At 52.0% G+C, this 19,359-nt stretch overlaps 1 long non-coding RNA gene across 1 annotated transcript; it reads left to right on the forward strand.

Annotated features, from left to right (window-relative positions):
- Window positions 1-13,898: 13,898 nt before the first annotated feature.
- Window positions 13,899-18,995, forward strand: LOC140387891 (uncharacterized). The gene is made up of 4 exons (XR_011934026.1): window positions 13,899-13,913; window positions 14,080-14,253; window positions 15,807-15,868; window positions 18,589-18,995. It is a non-coding gene; the product is annotated as an uncharacterized lncRNA (long non-coding RNA).
- Window positions 18,996-19,359: the final 364 nt, after the last annotated feature.

The following is a 19,359-nucleotide window of genomic DNA, read 5'->3' on the forward strand; positions in this document are numbered from 1 at the left end:
TGTCCTGGGTCACGTGTCCTGGGTCGCGGTGTCCTGGGTCGCGGTGTCCTGGGTCGCGGTGTCTTGGGTCGCGGTGTCCTGGGTCGCTGTGTCCTGGGCCCCAGTGTCTTGGGTGGTGGTGTCCTGGGTCACGGTGTCCTGGGTCACGGTGTCCTGGGTCGCGGTGTCCTGGGTCGCGGTGTCCTGGGTCACGGTGTCCTGGGTCGCGGTGTCCTGGGTGGTGGTGTCCTGGGTCGCGGTGTCCTGGGTCACGGTGTCCTGGGTCACGGTGTCTTGGGTCGCGGTGTCTTGGGTCGAGGTGTCTTGGGTCGCGGTGTCCTGGGTCGCGGTGTCCTGGGTCACGGTGTCCTGGGTCGAGGTGTCTTGGGTCGCAGTGTCTTGGGTCGCGGTGTCCTGGGTCGCGGTGTCCTGGATCGAGGTGTCTTGGGTCGCGGTGTCCTGGGTCGCGGTGTCCTGGGTCACGGTGTCCTGGGTCGCGGTGTCCTGGGTCGCGGTGTCCTGGGACGCGGTGTCCTGGGTCACAGTGTCCTGGGTCACAGTGTCCTGGGTTGTGGTGTCCTGGGTCGCGGTGTCTTGGGTCACGGTGTCCTGGGTTGCGGTGTCCTGGGTCACGGTGTCTTGGGTCGCGGTGTCTTGGGCCGCAGTGTCTTGGGTCGCAGTGTCCTGGGTCGCGGTGTCCTGGGTCACAGTGTCCGGGGTCGCGGTGTCCTGGGTCACGGTGTCCTGGGTCGCAGTGTCCTGGGTCGCGGTGTCCTGGGTCACGGTGTCCTGGGTCGCAGTGTCCTGGGTCGCGGTGTCCTGGGTCGCGGTGTCTTGGGTCGCGGTGTCCTGGGTCGCGGTGTCCTGCGTGGTGGTGTCCTGGGCCACGGTGTCCTGGGTCGCGGTGTCTTGGGTCACGATGTCCTGGGTCGCAGCGTCCTGGGTGGTGGTGTCCTGAGTCGCGGTGTCCTGGGTCGCGGTGTCCTGGGTCGCGGTGTCCTGGGTCGCGGTGTCTTGGGTCGCGGTGTCCTGGGTCGCAGTGTCCTGAGTGGTGGTGTCCTGAGTCGCGGTGTCCTGGGTCGCGGTGTCCTGGGTGGCGGTGTCTTGGGTCGCGGTGTCCTGGGTCGCGGTGTCTTGGGTCGCGGTGTCCTGGGTCGCGGTGTCTTGGGTCGTGATGTCCTGGGTCACGGTGTCTTGGGTCACGGTGTCTTCGGTCGCGGTGTCCTGGGTCGCGGTGTCCTGGGTCGCGGTGTCCTGGGTCACGTGTCCTGGGTCGCGGTGTCCTGGGTCGCGGTGTCCTGGGTCGCGGTGTCTTGGGTCGCGGTGTCCTGGGTCGCGGTGTCCTGGGCCCCAGTGTCTTGGGTGGTGGTGTCCTGGGTCACGGTGTCCTGGGTCACGGTGTCCTGGGTCGCGGTGTCCTGGGTCGCGGTGTCCTGGGTCTCGGTGTCCTGGGTCGCGGTGTCCTGGGTGGTGGTGTCCTGAGTCGTGGTGTCCTGGGTTGCGGTATCCTGGGTGGTGGTGTCCTGGGTTGCGGTGCCCTAGGTGGTGGTGTCCTGGGTCGCGGCGTCCTGGGCCGTGGTGTCCTGGGTCGTGGTGTCCTGGGTGGTGGTGTCCTGGGTCGTGGTGTCCTGGGTCGCGGTGTCCTGGGTCGCGGTGTCCTGGGTCGCGGTGTCCTGGGTCGCGGTGTCCTGGGTCACGTGTCCTGGGTCGCGGTGTCCTGGGTCGCGGTGTCCTGGGTCGCGGTGTCCTGGGTCGCGGTGTCTTGGGTCGCGGTGTCCTGGGTCGCGGTGTCCTGGGTCGCGGTTTCCTGGGTCGTCTCGGCCAGAGGGCTGGTGTTCCAGCCGCTCTCCCCTTCGGTGTTCGGCTGTCTGGGGGACTCCGGCTCTGGCACTCGCTGGGGGCCCAGCCTGGTTGGTCCTGTAAGACACAAGACAACATGTATGGTTAGACAGCTGGATGGTGAGGCGTGAGGTGGTGAGCACTGGGGTGAAGGGGGTTGGGGTGTGGGGTGAGGGGTGTGGGGTGACGGGGGTGGGGGGGTGTGGGATGAGGGGGTTTGGGTGTGGGGTGAGGGGATGGGGGTGTGGGGTGAGAGGCTGAGGATAGAGGGGGTTGTCGGTTGAGAGGGGTTGGGGTGTGGGGTGAGGGGTGTGGGGTGAGGTGGGTGTGGGATGAGGGGGTTTGAGTGAGGGGATGAGGGTGTGGGGTGAGAGAGGTGTGGGGGGTTGGGGTGGGCACACATTTGCCGTGAGGTCCCACAACCAGCCCGGGGGTGGTCTCACTTTGTGGTGCGCTGCCAACCTCCGCGTCGGCAACCTCCCTCTCTTCCGACCCGCCAACAATGTCTCGTGCCATTTGCTCAGGCACAGTGAGGGGACGCAGGTCTGGTGGTCTCCCTCCGGTCTTCTCCCGCTCCCGGCGGTTGTGCGCAGCCTTGTTCTGGGGGGACCGGGGGGCAAACACAAACAGCAACAGTGATAGACGGTCCTGCGCATACAGCCCAGGGGTTGGGTATCTGATCGCATCAATGGCCAGGACACCCGGCCATTGCGGATGACATGGATGGGTACAGCCATGTGGGTCAGGTCTGACCGTCCCCCTGGGAGGAGGGGTGGGTGGGTCACATGTGTGTGGGGGTAGGGTGCTTGGTGCCGGGGCACAGCGCTGGGTACTCACCCTGGCCGCCCTGAGGAGGTCATGCAGTGTTTTCCTACACGAGCCTGCAGTCCGGGCCACCGGCCCAACGGCGCTGATGGCGGCTGCCACCTCTGCCCAGGCACGGCGAACGATGGCACCTCCAGACCTCCGTCCCGGCCCCTGGTATAGTATCAGCCTCCTCTCCTCCACGGAATCAGTCACCGGTCCGTTAATATCGTGATGAGTTTCCCGATCCGCCCGTGCCAGCCCCTTGGGAGCCGTTGAATCGCTGCAGCTGGGGACCCGATCACGCCCCTGTGAAACCCCACCATTTTCACGATGGCGTTAACCAGAACGGAGAATCCAGCCCAGGGTAAATGAAGTAAGACAAATAAAAGCAAAATACTGCGGATGCTGGAAATCTGAAATAAAAACAGGAAATGCTGGTAAAACCCAGCAAGTCTGGCAGCATCTGTGGAGAGAGAACCAGTGATCTCGGATTACATATTCACAAATCACTTAAAAGTAGTGCCCCAGGCTGGTAGGAGCATAAAAAGGGGGATGCAAGAACTGGGATTAATGGAATTGAAAAGCAGCAACATTCAACTTTTATCAAATCTTGGTAAGACCACACTTGGAGTGCTTTTTTTTGAAAATATTTTAATTACAATTTTTAGCAATTTATATACAAAATATACAATAACACAGAATAATAATTAACCAGTAAGAACTCCCTCCTCCAACCCCACCTTCCCCTGCAACAGTATAACTTAGTTTCTAAGTCCCACCCTAATCCCCCCCTCCTGAACACCTAACAGTGGCCAGTTCTTTAAAGTACATTATAAACGGCCGCCATCTACAGTAAAACCCTTCCATTGACTCTCTCACGGTAAACTTAACCTTCTCAAGGTGCAAAAACTCTATCAAGTCACGCAGCCACTCCAAGGCGCTTGGCAGCATCGTCGACCTTCAGCCCAGGAGAATCCGCCTCCTTGCCACCGGTGAGGCAACGGCCAGGACGTCTGCCCCCTGCCCCCATCCAGAGCTCGGGCACAACTGAGCCCCAAACAATCGGAAGTAATGGGCAAAGTTCCAACCCAATGTTCAGGATTTCTGACATATCTCAAAAAGGACCTCCAGATGCCCACCAGACCAGAACATGTGCGCATGGTGTGCCAGGCCCCCCGAGCACCGAACACATCTATCATCCACATCCCCCCCCCCCCCCCCCCCCCACCCCCATCTGACTCATTCTAACCTTTGTGAGGTGAGCCCGGTGTCATAATATACACCAGTATATCATGGTGCAGACACACACACTGATGGACACACAGCAAGACCAATCAACACACACAACACCGCAGCAAATCACCAGTTAGAGCACACTCACTATAAAGACAGAGGGCATCAGAGTTCCCGTTGATTCGAGCTGCAGCCTCCTAGTAGGACAGAGCTTACAGCTTGCAGCACAGATCTTCACCATGTGCTGAGTGCATAGACTGGTTAGGACAAGGCATAGGTCTTTAGTTTAATCTAACATCGTGTTAACCCACAGTGAAAGTATGTTCAACAGTTTCTAACTGTTGGTGGCCTGTATGTGTTCCACGGATCCAGAGCACCCAACATATCACCCGGAACACCACTTTTAGCTCGATGAGACTCAGCCTCGCACAGGACGAGGTCAAGTTCACCTCTTCAGTGCCTCACTCCAAACTCCAGTTTCTCCCCCCACTTTCACACTTGGAATGTTGTGAGCAGTTCTCAACTCTGTATTTTAATAAGCCATGATGTGGAGATGCCGGCGTTGGACTGGGGTGAGCACAGTACGAAGTCTTACAACACCAGGTTAAAGTCCAACAGGTTTGTTTCGATGTCACTAGCTTTCGGAGCGCTGCTCCTTCCTCAGGTTCACCTGAAGGAGGATATCGAAACAAACCTGTTGGACTTTAACCTGGTGTTGTAAGACTTCGTACTATTTTAATAAGGATATAGAAGCACTGGTAAACGTGTAGAAAATATTCACAGAGGTTAATTCCAGAACGAAGAGGATATACCTAGCAGGATTGGTGGAACATCCTAGGCTCTTTTCTCGAGAAAAGGGAGGTGCCCTGATAAAGATCTTTTCCTTATCAAGTTGAACGTTGTTGCTTTTCAATTCCATTAATCCCAGTACTTGCATCACAGTTTTTATGCTCCTACCAGCCTGAGGCACTACTTTTAAGTGATTTGTGAATATGTAATCCGAGATCACTGGTTCTCTCTCCACAGATGCTGCCAGACTTGCTGGGTTTTACCAGCATTTCCTGTTTTTATTTCAGATTTCCAGCATCCGCAGTATTTTGCTTTTATTTGCCTTACTTCATTTAGCCTGTTTGCTCTCATCATTTTCATTTTCCACCCATTTGACGGGATTGTCAAATGGGCAGAAAAGTGGCAGTTGGAATTTTATCCTGAAAAGTGTGAGGTGTTACACTTTGGAAGGAGCCACTTGACAAGGAAACATTCAATAAACGGCACCACACTGGAAAGTCTTTTTTTAAAAAAATTTAGAGTACCCAATTAATTTTTTCCAATTAAGGGGCAATTTAGTTTGGCCAATCCACCTACCTTGCACATCTTTGGGTTGTGAGGGTGAAACCCACACAAACACAGGGAAAGTGTGCAAACTCCACACAAGTGTCCCAGGGCCGGGATCGAAACTGAGACCTCGGCACCTTGAGGCAGCAGTGCTAACCACTGCACCACCGTGCTGCCCCTATACTAGGAAGTCCTGAAGAACAAAGAGATCTTGGCGTGTTTGTAAATAGATCTCTGAAGACAGAAGGGAAGATTAATAGGGTGGTGAAAAAGGCATATGGTACACTTGCCTTTATCAAACGTGGCATAGATTACAAAAGCAAGGAAGTCATGTTGGAGTTATATCGAACATTGGTGAGGCCATAGCTGGAGTGCTGTGTGCAGTTCTGGTCACCACATAGAACATAGAACATAGAACGATACAGCGCAGTACAGGCCCTTCGGCCCACGATGTTGCACCAAAACAAAAGCCATCTAACCTACACTATGCCATTATCATCCATATGTTTATCCAATAAACTTTTAAATGCCCTCAATGTTGGCGAGTTCACTACTGTTGCAGGTAGGGCATTCCACGGCCTCACTACTCTTTGCGTAAAGAACCTACCTCTGACCTCTGTCCTATATCTATTACCCCTCAGTTTAAAGCTATGTCCCCTCGTGCCAGCCATTTCCATCCGCGGGAGAAGGCTCTCACTGTCCACCCTATCTAACCCCCTGATCATTTTGTATGCCTCTATTAAGTCTCCTCTTAACCTTCTTCTCTCCAACGAAAACAATCTCAAGTCCATCAGCCTTTCCTCATAAGGTTTTCCCTCCATACCAGGCAACATCCTGGTAAATCTCCTCTGCACCCGCTCCAAAGCCTCCACGTCCTTCCTATAATGCGGTGACCAGAACTGTACGCAATACTCCAAATGCGGCCGTACCAGAGTTTTGTACAGCTGCAACATGACCTCCTGACTCTGGAACTCAATCCCTCTACCAATAAAGGCCAACACTCCATAGGCTTTCTTCACAACCCTATCAACGTGGGTGGCAACTTTCAGGGATCTATGTACATGGACACCTAGATCCCTCTGCTCATCCACACTTTCAAGAACTTTACCATTAGCCAAATATTCCGCATTCCTGTTATTCCTTCCAAAGTGAATCACCTCACACTTCTCTACATTAAACTCCATTTGCCACCTCTCAGCCCAGCTCTGCAGCTTATCTATATCCCTCTGTAACCTGCTACATCCTTCCACACTATCGACAACACACCGACTTTAGTATCGTCTGCAAATTTACTCACCCACCCTTCTGCGCCTTCCTCTAGGTCATTGATAAAAATGACAAACAGCAACGGCCCCAGAACAGATCCTTGTAGTACGCCACTTGTAACTGAACTCCATTCTGAACATTTCCCATCAACCACCACCCTCTGTCTTCTTTCAGCTAGCCAATTTCTGATCCACATCTCTAAATCACCCTCAATCCCCAGCCTCCGTATTTTCTGCAATAGCCTACCGTGGGGAACCTTATCAAAAGCTTTACTGAAATCCATATACACCACATCAACTGCTCTACCCTCGTCTACCTTTTCAGTCACTTTCTCAAAGAACTCGATAAGGTTTGTGAGGCATGACCTACCCTTCACAAAGCCATGCTGACTATCCCTGATCATATTATTCCTATCTAGATGATTATAAATCTTGTCTCTTATAATCCCCTCCAAGACTTTACCCACTACAGACGTGAGGCTCACCGGTCTATAGTTGCCGGGGTTGTCTCTGCTCCCCTTTTTGAACAAAGGGACCACATTTGCTATCCTCCAGTCCTCTGGCACTATTCCTGTAGCCAATGATGACATAAAAATCAAAGCCAAAGGTCCAGCAATCTCTTCCCTGGCCTCCCAGAGAATCCTAGGATAATTCCCATCAGGCCCTGGGGACTTATCTATTTTCAGCCTGTCCAGAATTGCCAACACCTCTTCCCTACGTACCTCAATGCCATCTATTCTAATAGCCTGGGTCTCAGCATTCTCCTCCACAACATTATCTTTTTCCTGAGTGAATACTGACGAAAAATATTCATTTAGTATCTCGCCTATCTCTTCAGACTCCACACACAACTTCCCATCCCTGTCCTTGACTGGTCCTACTCTTTCACTAGTCATTCGCTTATTCCTGACATACCTATAGAAAGCTTTTGGGTTTTCCTTGATCCTACCTGCCAAATACTTCTCATGTCCCCTCCTTGCTCGTCTTAGCTCTCTCTTTAGATCCTTCCTCGCTACCTTGTAACTATCCATCACCCCAACTGAAACGTCACACCACATCTTCACATAGGCCTCCTTCTTCCTCTTAACAAGAGATTCCACTTCTTTGGTAAACCACGGTTCCCTCGCTCTACGCCTTCCTCCCTGCCTGACCGGTACATACTTATCAAGAACACGCATTAGCTGATCCTTGAACAAGCTCCACTTATCCAGTGTGCCCAACACTTGCAGCCTACTTCTCCACCCTACCCACCCCCCAAGTCACGTCTAATGGCATCATAATTGCCCTGCCCCCAGCTATAACTCTTGCCCTGCGGTGTATACTTATCCCTTTCCATCATTAACGTAAACGTCACCGAATTATGGTCACTGTCCCCAAAGTGCTCTCCTACCTCCAAATCCAACACCTGGCCTGGTTCATTACCCAAAACCAAATCCAACGTGGCCTCGCCTCTTGTTGGCCTGTCAACATATTGTGTCAGGAAACCCTCCTGCACACACTGTACAAAAAACGACCCATCTAATGTACTCGAACTATATATTTTCCAGTCAATATTTGGAAAGTTAAAGTCTCCCATAATAACTACCCTGTTACGTTCGCTCTTCTCCAGGATCATCCTCACCATCCATTATAGGAAGGATGTGATTGCACTGGAGGGGATGCAGAGGTGTTTCACCAGGATGTTGCCTGGGTTGGAACATTTAAATTATAAAGAGAGGTTGGATAGGCTTGGGTTGTTTTCGCTGGAGCAAAGAAGACCGAGGGGCGACCTGATCGAGGTGTACAAGATTATGAGGGGTAGGATAGGGAACAGCTGTTCCCTTAGTTGAAGGGTCAGTTATGAGGGGGACACAAGATCAAGGTGAGGGTTGGGAGGTTCAGGGGGATTTGAGGAAAACCTTTTTTACCCGGAGGGTGGTGACGGTCTGGAACGCACTGCCTGGGAGGGCAGTAGAGGCGGGTTGCCTCACATCCTTTAAAAATTACCTGGATGAGTACTTGGCATGTCTTAACATTTGAGGCTATGGTTCAAGTGCTGGCAAATTGGATTAGGATTGGCAGATCAGGTGCCTTTCTTGCGGCAATGCAGATTCGATGGGCCGAAGGGCCTTTTCTGCAATGTATTTTTCTGTGATTCTGTAAGGGAACAAAATGATTTGATAGATTAGACCGTGGCAAAGTGGTAATGTGGACCAGGCATACCAGCACCTGGGGGTTTCCCAGGTCACCAAAGGCCCCCGGGTGATCGGGCTCTGGGCACTGGCACTCCCGCCGTCACCTGGATAACTTGGCTCTGCCAACCTAGCAGTGCCTAGGTGCCCTTGTGCCAGCATGGCACTGCGAGGGATCAGGACCAGGGGTGCCCTGTCCTTATGAGGTGGGGTGAGCGAGGGGGGGGCTACTTAAGGACCCCCTGGCAGGTACTTTGGGCCATTGCGGGGAGCCAAAGGCAACGGTGAGGGGGAGTCCAGAGATTGGGGGGATCAGGATGCATCTACAAATGAGCTGAGCTCATCAGTGCAGGAAATGAAGCTAGGTGCAGCCACAGGGCGGAGTTCCTCTCCAAGACCCAGAAAAAAAAAACCTCCTGTTTGATAGTGGGATCGTTCTCTGAGCTACAGGTTTCAAGAAGCACCCGGGTATCCGCGCCCAAAACAGGACGGTGTTTTTTTTTGTTAAATCGTGCCCATAACAAAACTGTTTCCACTTGGAGCACAAAGAATCCCTATTTGCCCCATTGGGTCTGCACCAACCTTCGGAAAGTGGGCCCTACCTAGGTCTAATCCCCAGCGTATCCCCATAACCCCACCTAAACCACACATCCTTGGACACTAGGGGCAATTTAACATGGACAATCCACCTAACCTGCACATTGTTAGACAATGGGAGGAAACCGGAGCACCCAAAGGAAACCCACACAGACACTGAGAGAATGTGCAAACTCCACACAGTCACCCAAGGTCGGAATCTCCACTCTCCTCACACTCTGCTCTCTGGCGCGGTGAGGCAGCTGTGTTAACCGCTGTGCCACCATGCTTGTGGGGAGACCAAAGTGAGAAGTTACAAATATAACATCGTCACTAATTAATCCAGTGGGGAATTCTTCCTTCAGGGAATGCTTCAGAATGTGGGATGCACTACAAAACAACTTCTGTTCATATAGCACCTTTGACATAGCAATCAAAGTGTTGAAGCCAATAACTTAATTAGTTCAAGGGGAAGGTGAATGGGTGCATGCGGCAGAGAGGGTTCGATAAAGAGGGGTGGGAGGTGCTTGTGTCAAACATAAACTTGTGCCAAATGGTCTTTTTATGTTTTGTGGAGCAGATGTAAGTATGGTGGTTCAGGAAGACCCACCACCACTCTCAAAGCATAATGAAAATCTGCATGGACCTGATAAATGTCCGGTCCTGGGTGCTGTACCGTCTGCTCCTAGTGACGACGGGTCTGCCACCCGGGGGTCACTCACTTCTACCATTTTATAAAGGCCCGCAACCTCCCGTACTCTGTTGAGGAAGTCCGAACAGTCACCAGGAACTGCCAAATATGCGCAGAATGCAAACCGCATTTTTTCAGGCCAGATAGAGCGCACCTGATAAAGGCTTCCCGTCCCTTTGAATGCCTCAGTCTGGATTTCAAAGGCCCACTCCCCTCCACCGATCGCAACACGTACTTTCTTAACGTCGTTGACGAATACTCCCGTTTCCCCTTCGCCATCCCCTGACCCGACATGACCGCGGCCACGGTCATTAAAGCCCTCTGCACCATCTTTACCCTGTTTGGTTTCCCCGCCTACATCCATAGCGATAGGGGGTCCTCCTTCATGAGTGACGAGCTGCGTCAATTCCTGCTCAGCAAGGGCATAGCCTCGAGCAGGACGACCAGCTACAACACCCGGGGGAACGGGCAGGTAGAGAGGGAGAACGGAACGGTCTGGAAGACCGTCCTACTGGCCCTACGGTCTAGGAGTCTCCCAACTTCCCGCTGGCAGGAAGTCCTCCCGGATGCCCTTCATTCTATCCGGTCCCTGCTGTGCACCACCACGAACCAAACGCCTCACAAGCCTCCTTGTCTTCCCTAGGAAGTCCGCCTCTGGAACGTCACTTCCGACCTGGCTGGCAGCCCCGGGACCCATCCTGCTCCGGAAACATGTGCGGGCGCACAAATCAGACCCACTGGTGGAAAAGGTTCATCTACTCCACGCCAACCCGCAGTATGCCTACGTGGCGTACCCAGACGGCTGACAGGACACGGTCTCTCTGCGGGACCTGGCGCCCGCCGGAGCTCCCCACACCCCCCCAACACCAATCACCACCCCCTCACTCCCGCCGGTGCACCCCACAGCCACCCCCTTCCTGGGGGGATTGGTTCTCCTCCCAGGCCCGCCCAGGAGTAAGGAAACAGAGAGGGACAGCGCGATGCTCCCAGAGTCGACTGGACCCGAGCCAGCACCACCACCACCACCTGGGCTGAGACGATCGGAGAGGGCGACCAGAGCACCATCTCAACTCATTGAGTCGACTTAAGATGTATATAATTCAGTGGCCCAGTAAAGCCGCATTTTTGTAAATAGTTAATGCTGCTAATCGGGTAAAAGCGGCATGATTGTATATAGTTCAATGGTTAAGGCACCGACCCTGTAAACCCCTACAACCGTACCACCCACCACCCCGCCGGGTTCTTTTTTAACAAGGGGAGAATGTGGTGGTATGTATTAGGGGTGATACGGTACACCATGAATGCCGAGGAGCTATTGGAGGACAGATGCTGGGTCCCGATTGGATCTGCCGCCTACTGGGCTCCACCCAGATAGGCGGGTATAAGAACCCGGTTTACTCCCCGCAGCTGCATTCTGTGACTGAGCTGCTGGGGAACAAGTCTGCTCAATAAAGCCTCGATTGAAGTTCTCTACGTCTCGCCTCGTGTGTGATTGATGGTGCTACAATACCCATATCGTCAAAATTGATATAAAAAATATAATTGCTTTGCTGTTGTGGCCTAGTCACAGGTCTGCTGCTGGGATCTGATCACATGGCTGCTTTCCAATGCTTCACTGACGAATGGTTGTTCCTCATCATCCCCCCTCCCCCCCCATCCTCCTGCCCCGCCCCCCTCACCACAACAACTTACATCAAAACCTCCAAAGGCGATTCACGATTCAGACAAAATGAATGCCGATCCAATTATGTGGGGATGAGGGCCAGGGACACATTTTAAAGAGGTCTTTAATTAAGTAAGGAAGGTAGAGATTCAAAGAGTATTTTGCAGGGGAGTTAAGATCTGGAATACACTGCATCAAAGGATGGCACATTTAATATAAGATAATTGCATATAGATAATTGGAGGAAAACAGGATTACACAGTAATAGCAGGAGAATGGAGCTAATTGGAAAGCTCCTTCAAAGAACCAGCCCCAGCCTGATGGTCAAATAGCCTCTTCCTGCGAGGAGAGAGCGAGTGGCAGGAGGGTCCGAGGAGAGAATAGGGCCTGGCAGGATCCAACTCAGGACAGGGGCCACAAGGACCAATGATGCAAGTGGGCCCAATGGAGTGTAAGGGAAGAGACAGTATGGGCTTGAGAGAGAGAGGAGAGTATTATGAGTGTGTGGGAGAGAGTGGAGAGTGTGAGTGTGGGCAGAGTGTGTGTGAAAGTGTGTGTGTGTGAATGTGTGTAGGAGACTGTGAGTGTGTATATTTGTGAGAGAAAGGGGGAGAAAGTGCATGTGTGAGTGACAGAGAAAGTGTGTGAGTATGGGAGAGACTGTGAATGTGGGAGAGATGAGGGAGTGTGAGTGTGGGGAAAGTGTGAGTGTGTGGGAGAGAGACAAAAGTGTGTGGTAGAGGGGGAGAGGACAAAGGAAGAGTGTGAATATGTGGGTGCACAGAAGAGAGGAGAGAGTGTGAATGTGGGAGAGAGGACAGAGTGTGAGTGTGTGTGAAAGCGTGCCTGTGAACGAAAATGTGTTGGAGACAGTATGAGTGTAAGAGAAAGGGGGATAGGGTGTGTGTGCGAGCGAGGGATAGTGTGTGCCTGTGTGAGAAGAGAGGAAAATGTGAGTGTGGGAGGGGGGAGAGAGAGAGAGAGACTACGGGTGGAATCTTGCCCGCGGGATTGGAGGCGAGGGTGGAAAATTTCACCAGAATAGGAAAATGGAATTCTTGCGTTTCCTGACTTTCCCGGCCTGTTGCCAGCACCGTCACGAGATTCATTTTAATGAACCTCATTTTAATGATACCTTTTCATAGAACTCATAGAAACCCTGCAGTGCAGAAGGCCATTCAGCCCATCGCATCTGCTCCGATCTCCGAAAGAGCCCCCTACCTAGGCCCACTCCCCCTGCCCTATCTCCGTAACCCCACCTAACCTGCACATCCTCGGACTGCGGGGGGGAATCCGGAGCACCCGGAGGAAGTCCACACAGACAATGGGGAGAAAATGCAGACAGTCACCCAAGGCGGGAATTGATCCCGGGTCCCTGGCATTGTGAGACAGTAGTGTGAACCACTGTGCCACCATACCGCCCACATAGTTGAAACAGCTTAGGGCTTCTTCACCTGAGTTCCACCACTTTATCTTTTTATGATCATAGAATCCCTACTGTGCAGGAGAAGCCATTCGGCCCATAGAGTCTGCACTGATACTCTGAAAGATCACTCTAACTAGGCTCCCACCCTGCAACACTGTAACCCCAATTAACCTGCAATGCCCGGCACTAAGGGGCAATTTAGCATGGCCAACCCATCTAACCTGCACATCTTTGGGCTGGGAGGAAACCGGAGCACCCGGAGGAAACCCACGCACACACGGGGAGAAAGTGCAAACTCCACACAGACAGTCACCCGAGATCAGAATCGACCCGGGTCCCTAGCGCTGTGAAGCAGTATTGCTAAGCGCTGTGCCACCATGCCAGCTATGGTACAGGTTGGCACTGCCAGGTTGATATGAGGCGGACCCTAGTGGGAGACCCATGATGTGAAGTGGGTGGGGGGAGAACAGAGATGGAGGGTGGCATTGCGACAATGAATGTTGGGGGGGATGGGGTGGGGGGAGCCCCCAGACCTCGGTGATGTGTGCTGGGGGCTGTTCAGTTGCAGCCCTAGTCAGGGTGACATCTTTCAAGGCTGTAAGAAGCCCCGCCCTTCCAAGGGATGGCGTCAACCACGCAAACTCCGTGTTCTTATACCCCGCCTATCTGGGTGGAGCCCAGTAGGCGGCAGATCCAATCGGGACCCAGCATCTGTCTGTGTGTGTATGTGAGGGGTGGGGGTGTCTGTCTGAGAGAGAGAAGGGGGAATGTGTGTTTGAGAGAGGGGAGACGGCACGGTAGCACCAGGATCCCGTGTTCAATTCCTGCTTGGGTCACTGTGCGGAGTCTGCACGTTCTCCCCGTGTCTGCGTGGGTTCCTCCGGGTGCTCCAGTTTCCTCCCACATGTCCCAAAAGATGTGCTGTTAGGTGAATTGGACATTGTGAATTCTCCCTCTGTGTACCCAAACAGGAGCCGCAATGTGTTGACTAGGGGCTTTTCACAGTAACTTCATTGCAGTGTTAATGTAAGCCGATTGTGACAATGATAAAGATTATTATTATTATTAAGTTGTTTGTTGTTCCACTTTGGCAGATGCCAGTTGATTGAGCAATGCAGCAAGTGCAGATTGAGCAGGGAGTTTCCCAGCGCTGGGTAATTGGCTGACAGTGCAGTATAAGAAGCTGTTCTCCAGGTTGTTTGTTCCTTTTCACTGCGGGCGTCTCCCCTTCGGGGTGGAGATGATTCCCGCCGTTCTCTCTTGCCCAGGTAAGAGCGCTGATCAAATGGGTCTTTATCACAGGGGCTTCCCTGACTCACTCTATCTCACAGGCAGTGTTTTATTTCTCAGTCTCTATATTTTTTGTCGTTTTAACGGATGGAATTTCCGAAGGGGAAGGGTGTTATTTTTTTTTCAGATGCGCAACTTCGGTAGAAATCCCGAGGAATTATGTAAATCGACATTTACAGTTTAGGAGTTTGTGTTTCCCTCTTTATTTGATCGGTGTCTGTTGTGTTTAAGTGATGTGAAATGCTTACAGTAGCGTTGTTAATTATTTCTGCGTCACGTTAAGTTGTGACAAGGCTCTCAGCAAGTTAGTGATTGGAAACTCCATCCACCATCACCTCTTCTTTCATTCCCGGTAGATTTCTAAAGTGCAGGAAAATAAACTACGGCTTGGATGTGGATACCGGGGCTGCACTCTCTCTATCGATAATTAACCAGAAAGTCCAGCTCCATGAATCTGTATTGCCTCAGTTAGGTAGAGTTTTGACTTTGCAGTCAGAAAGGTGTGAGTTTAAAGTCCATTCCCAAATATTAGAGCATAGAGGGCGTCATTCTCCGACCCCCCGCCGGGTTGGAGAATGGCCGTTGGCCGCTGTGAATCCTGCCCCCGCTGGTTGCCGAAGTCTCCGGTACTGGAGATTGGGCGGGGGCGGGAATCGGGCTGCGCCGGTTGGCGGGACCCCCGCTCGATTCTCCGGCCCGGATGGGCCGAAGTCCCGCCGAGAAATTGCCTGTCCCGCCGACGTAAATCAAAGCTGGTATTTACCGGCGGGACCAGGCGGCGTGGGCAGGCTCCGGGGGGGGGGGGGGGGGGGCGCAGGGCGATCTGGCCCCGGGGGGTGCCCCCACGGTGGCCTGGCCCGCGATCGGGGCCCACCGATCCGCGGGCGGGCCTGTGCCGTGGGGGCACTCTTTCCCTTCCGCCTCCGCAACGGTCGCCACCATGGCGGAGGCGGAAGAGACTCTCCCCACTGCGCATGCGCGGGAAACTCAGTGGCCGCTGACGCTCCCGCGCATGCGCCGCCCCGAATGTCATTTCCGCGCCAGCTGGCAGGGCGGAAATCCCTCCGGCGCCGGCCTAGCCCCTCAATGTTGGGGCTAGGCCCCCAAAGATGCGGAGCATTCCGCACCTTTGGGGCGGCGCGATGCCCGTCTGATTGGTGCCGTTTTGGGCGCCAGTCGGCGGACATCGCGCCGTTGGTGGAGAATTTCGCCCAGAATCCGGGTTTTACTCCAGTGCAGTGTAGAAAGGGTGTTGCATAGGCACCTTCCTCACTACATTGAAAAGCAATTGTGGCATTATTCCAACAAAGAACAATGAGGCCTTCCACTGTCCTGGCCAACAATGCCGAAGACAATGATTTATTGTACCTTTGCATATTTTGGGTGCAATTTGACTGTTGCATTTGGAAAGTATTTGAATGACTATGGAGCACTTTCGGATATCCTTGATGTTGTGAAAGGTGTTGTATAAATGAGTCTTATTACTAACCAATGGCATCTTATCCATTTCTTGTTTCTCCCTTGTTCCCAGGGATGCCGATCGGTGACCTAGATGATCTTGCTTGCAGTAGTTAACCTTTTAGTAGCTCTATGGTGAGTACTTTGTTTTGTAGCCTATCTGGGTCTGCAGTGCAAGGAACAGATTATACTGCAGATTGGAGGGAATGTTTCAGCCCATTCCATACAATATTCCCCATTTTGAATAAGTGATTTATATTCTATCAAAATCAGTGAAGTAGTGCAGCTTTAAAGGGAGGTGCGGGATTAGGGTGTATGTACCAATATATTTGAAGACAGCAGTACAAGCTGAAAAGAGCATAGCCAAAAATTCAAAGCTACATGTATCATAAAGTGGTGGGATATTTATAGTAAAATAACATCCCCTGTGCTGCATAGAACCTTTTGCCGAGTCCATCAGGAAGGATCCGGGTATAAGAGGAGTGACGATCCCAGGCAGCGGAGGCGTGCAAGTTAAGGCCTCCCTGTACATGGACGACGTCACCGTCTTCTGCTCGGACCCCGCATCTGTGCGCAGACTCTTGAATGCCTGCGACCAGTTTGAACTGGCCTCGGGAGCCAAGAGCTAGGCCATGTTCTTTGGGAACTGGGCCGACTGGTCCTTTGTCCCCTTCACTGTCAGGTCAGATTACCTGAAGGTGCTGGGGATATGGTTCAGACCGGCTGGAGCGTGCACCAAAAACTGGGAGGAGCGCATCGCCAAGGTAAGACAGAAACTGGGCTGGTGGGAGCAACGCTCCCTCTCCATTGCGGGCAAAACCCTGGTCATCAGGTGTGAGGTACTCTCGGTGTTACTGCACGTAGCGCAGGTCTGGCCCATAACCCGACACTACGCCGCAGCAGACACCCAGGCCATCTTCAAATTCATCTGGAGATCCAAGATGGGCCGTGTCCGAAGGGACACCATGTACAAACCTCTGGATAAGGGAGGGAAAAACGTACCCAACATCTCCCTCATCCTGATGGCCACCTTTGTGTGCAGCTGCATCAAGCTGTGTGTGGACCCCCGGTATGCAAACACCAAGTGTCACTACATACTGAGGTTCTACCTGTCCCTGGTGTTAAGCAGGATGGGCCTGGCCTCATTGCCGCGGAACGCTCCAAGTAGTTGGACCGTGCCGTACCACCTGTCCCTCGTGGAAAAGATTTTGAAGAAAAACATCTTTGACCACAAGGCAATAAAGCAGTGGTCAGCACGTAATGTCCTCGAGGCCCTCAGGGAAAAGGAGACTGTGGAGGACGTTGGACGGTTCCCCGAGCAGACTGTCAGTCATCTGGCAGAACGCCTCATCACCAGAACTTACAAACCAGCACCAAGACCTAGCTTGGCTGGTGGTGAGAAGGGCCCTCCCTGTCAGAGTCTTCATGTACACCCGAAGGCTCTGCGCCGTTGCACGCTGCCCTCGGAGTGGCTGTGGGGGAAATGAGACAGTCACCCACCTCCTTGAGGAATGTGCCTTTGCAAAGAAGGTCTGGAGAGAGGTGCAGTGGTATTTGTCAAGGTTCAACCCGAGCAGCTCTGTGACACAGGACTCTGTGCTCTACGGACTGTTTCCAGGGGGACACACCGAGACAAACATCAACTGCTGCTGGAAGGTCATCAACTCGGTGAAAGATGCTCTTTGGTCTGCCCGAAACTTGCTGATCTTCCAGTGCAAAGAGCTGTCCTCGACCGAGTGTTGCAGACTGGCACATTCCAAGGTCCAGGACTACGTGCTGAGGGACACACTCAAGCTTGGGGCAGCTGCCGCCAAGGCGCAATGGGGAAAGACCACTGTGTAAGGTCTTACCAGCAAATGTACACCGAGGGGCGGGTAACAGTGTAAACCCCCCTCGGTCTGGGCCATTAACACTCCAATGTATAAAAGAAACATGACAATGTAAATATTTAAGAAGGAATTGTAACGTAAAGAGCGATATGTGTGTAATGTTATCAAAATTGAATGGAAGAAAGTCAAGGGAATGTGTAACTAAGAACAAAGAACAAAGAAATGTACAGCACAGGAACAGGCCCTTCGGCCCTCCAAGCCGGTGCCGACCATGCTGCCCGACTAAACTACAATCTTCTACACTTCCTGGGTCCGTATCCCTCTATTCCCATCCTATTCATGTATTTGTCAAGATGCCCCTTAAATGTCACTATCGTCCCTGCTTCCACCACCTCCTCCGGTAGCGAGTTCCGGTAGCGAACTCTGATGGAAATCTACAGTCAAGACAATTCGAAATATTCTGTGATGTTTATGATAGATTTTATGAATAAAGTATATTTTTTGTAAAAAAAAACATGGTAATTCATTAATAAGGAGGTGCATGTCCTGGGTAATTGTATAACTGGATTATATGTTCCTTATGTCACACGGACATATTCATATATGTCCATTATTCTGTGTGGCTTCCAATATGATTGTGTACGGTGAGGGTGGATGTGGTTCAGGGTGGTTGCCTGGAGTTGGGTTGATAAGTGGACATGTGATAACCTTTCAGAGATCCGAGAATATATCCGATTCCCCAGTAATATGGAATCTTGGGTTCGGAATGAGATTGGAGGCTATTGGGATTGTTCAAGAATAAGATTAGATAGTTTTGGTGTCGGTGCAAATTTAAGTAAGCACTGCAGCAGACACAATGGTGTCTTTGCTAATTGGCCTGTTTCTCTCCCCGGGCCTAAGTTTAAGTAGTTGTAGTTTCAGGAGGATCTGTTGCAGAACCTGGCCTCAGGAAATAAACAGTGAACACAATGAGACCGGTACCTGTGGAAACATTGAGTTTAATTGACTATTTTCTTTTCTTGACAGAACAAGATATGCCTGCTCCCAAGGGCGGGAAACACTAGTGTCTATGGCACTGGTGTGCAGAATAGAAGGTTCGAGATTGGATTGGATACCATCTGGAAAGTTGGTGTTGAGGCCGGGCAGCTGAAGACAATGAGAAATTGTCTGATTGGTCGACCTCAGCACTCTCTGCAACGAAGCAAACAACGACACAACCAACGACACAACCAAAAACAAGAAAAACAAATCTACCTTTTTTTTTTTTAGTTTATTTTTTTAGTTTATTTTTTTGGTCAAGGTTGTCTGTATTGCTTGGTTCGGTGGGATGAGAGGCCCCAACGGTTAAAGACAAATGCCTCCTCTTTCTCTAAAGGCTGTACGCATAATTTCTCATCATAAAACTCCAATAAAAAGAGCAAAACCTTGAATAACTTGTGTCGTTACAATCTCCTTCCGCTGATGTACGTTAATCAAAAATACTAATTTGCAATTACTTTGCTCCTCGAGTCTCTCATCATCCCAACTTGGATATACATTTGGTCATTCCTTCAATGCCACATAATCCGGGATCTTCCTACCTGGCAACATTTGGAAAGTACCTTTTCATAAAATCCATAGAGAACCCCTGCAGTGCTGAAGGAGGCCATTTGGCCCATTGAGTCTGCACCGACCCTCTGAAAGAGCACTCTACCTAGGCCCACTTCCCAATCCTATCCCTGTAACCCCACCTATTGGACATTAAGGGGGAAATTTATCATGGCCAATCCACCTAACCTGCACATTTTTGGACTGTGG

Source organism: Scyliorhinus torazame, chromosome 13 (assembly GCF_047496885.1).
Source record: "Scyliorhinus torazame isolate Kashiwa2021f chromosome 13, sScyTor2.1, whole genome shotgun sequence".
Lineage (NCBI taxonomy): Eukaryota > Metazoa > Chordata > Chondrichthyes > Carcharhiniformes > Scyliorhinidae > Scyliorhinus > Scyliorhinus torazame.